Source organism: Aspergillus steynii (assembly GCF_002849105.1).
Source record: "Aspergillus steynii IBT 23096 chromosome Unknown P170scaffold_3, whole genome shotgun sequence".
NCBI lineage: Eukaryota > Fungi > Ascomycota > Eurotiomycetes > Eurotiales > Aspergillaceae > Aspergillus > Aspergillus steynii.
Window position 1 is genome coordinate 1,927,013 of NW_020194400.1, and position 2,605 is coordinate 1,929,617.

Sequence of the window (2,605 nt, forward strand, 5' to 3'; positions counted from 1 at the left end):
TTTTTAATTATAGTTTTCTCTAGAGTATTAATAATATTTTAATATTTTATTCTTTTTTAGTACTTGGCTAGTAATCCTATTATCTTAATAATACATTTACAGGGTTTTTATAGCTAGGCTTATACTTAATTATAAAATTATAAATCGCGAGCAGCTTAATTTATCAGGCTTATCTTATATTTAAAGTTTTTGTTATAAAAAAATACCTAAGATTTGTGTAATTAATTTATATATAAACTACCTGCGGTCCGCCTGCGAGGTAGTACTATTATATCTTAAAATACTTAATAATTACTAATAGTTTTTAGTTATGTATTTCTTATTATTATTTAGTATTTTTAAACTTTCTTAAATAAAAAATAATTAGTTTTTAAGCTTCTCGCCTGTAAGACCCTTATAATCTATTTATAGGTTATAAAAAAATATTAGCTATTTCTATAGCCTAAAATATTTATAATTATAAGATATTATTATTTAAGATTAAAATACCCTAGTACTAGTAGTTTTATAAATATTTTTTTTAATTTTTTAAAGATAATATGTCTTTTAAGTATTATTTAAAATTATTCTTTTGTTTTTAATTTTTTTAGCAGATTAGTAAAAAAAATAATAATTATTATATATTAATAGATAAATCTTCTGAAGAATCTAATAAATTTTAAAATATTTAAATATTATAAATTAATTATAGCTCTGGCCACTGGGTAATTATATTTAATTAAAAGAAATTTAACTAAATTTTTTTTAGCTAATAATAAAGCCTAAGAAATAGATCTTTTTTATATAAAATATATATTTTAATATTTTTATAAAAAAGTTATAATATTCTAGATATTCTAGTATTTTATTAATATACTGGATATATTTCTTCTTTATTTTTAAGAAAATAAGAATATTATTAAAATATATAATATAATAATTATTAAAAATCTCTTATAATATCTTATTTATATAGGCCTAAAATATAAAGGAAGTATTATATAGTCTGAATAATATTATTATATACTTGTATTATTTATAATAAGTTTAAAAAGCTATTTTTTATTTATTTCTTTAATAGATATATATTTAATAATAAGTATTACATAAATTTAATTTTATAAAGACTTTAGTATCCTTTAACTAATTTATAATTTTATTAATCCGCGGGAGTAAATAATAATTTTTAATTATAATCTTATTTAGCCCCCGGTAGTCTATATATAATTATAGATTATTATTAGGTTTTTTAATATAAAAAATAAGGGCCGCAGTAGGTCTACTAGAAGATTAAATTTATTTTTTTTAATTATTTTATTTAGATAGTCTTATAGTATTTTTAATTTAGTATAAAATATATTATACAGAGATCTATATAAAGGTTCTATATTAAGCTTTAATAAAATAATATATTTTATTAATCCTGTTAGTATAAATACTATTTTTTACTCGGAAAATATTTTCTTAAATTAGGTATATTATTTAAAGAGACTAAAAGTTTTTTAATCTAATATAACTATCTTAAGTAGTATCTTTAATTCTCTAGTATAATAATATTATTTAAATTAGTGGTAAGATACTAAACTAATTATAGATAAATTATTATAATATTACTAAGTTTTTATAATAATATTAAAATTAAAATTTATAAGACTTATCTAGCTTCTACTGAGTATAATATTATAATTTATTATATTAATAATATAAAATTATATAATATAACTATATATATTATTATTTAAATTAAAAACTTTTATATTTTTCTGTAGTATTTTGTATTAGGATATTATCTGATTTCTGATAAAGCAGATAAAGACTAATATTTAATTAATATTAAACTAAAAGCCTTATCCTTTTAGCTAGTAATATAATATAAAATTATTATCTGCTTTTATATTTAATAATATATTTATAATAGCCCTATTTTTCTTTTATACGCAGTTAAATATCTGCGCGGAGAGAAGAGAATTATAATAAAATATTAGATTTAATTATATTAAGGATTAGAAGCATATCTTTTTATTAAAAAAAAATTATTTTTTTTTATTATTAGATATTTTACTTTATTAAAGATTATATTCATAAATAATTTTTTATTTTTTTAGGAATAATAATTTTAGGAATAATACCTTTTTTTATATAAATAAAATAATATTTATTTTTATTTAAGCACTCTTTTTTTCCTCTGAAAGCCTGGTACTTAAAATAATTATTTTCTTTTTTAGAATACTTATATTTCGCGTGCGGTGCGCTACTGTCCTAAGAAATTAGAAAATTATTTTAAAAAAAAAATTATCTTAGAAGTTTTTTTTCTAAAAAAAGTTTTTTCCTTAAAAAAAATATTTATCTTTAAAAAATAATCTACTATATAACTATAGTATTTAATAAGACTTTTTATTTTATTTTATTAATTATTTATATTATTCTGCTAGAGAACCTGTTTTAATAAAGTTTTTTAGCTTTTTATTAATTAATAATTTAAAGGCCCGCTTAATATCTCTCTGTAAGTCTAATTATAATATTTTAAAAAAATAATTAATAAAAAACTAGTTAATATCCTTTTATATAAGCTTTATTAAAAAAATATATTTACTTAATACAGCTTAAACAGGTTAATTAAGGCCCT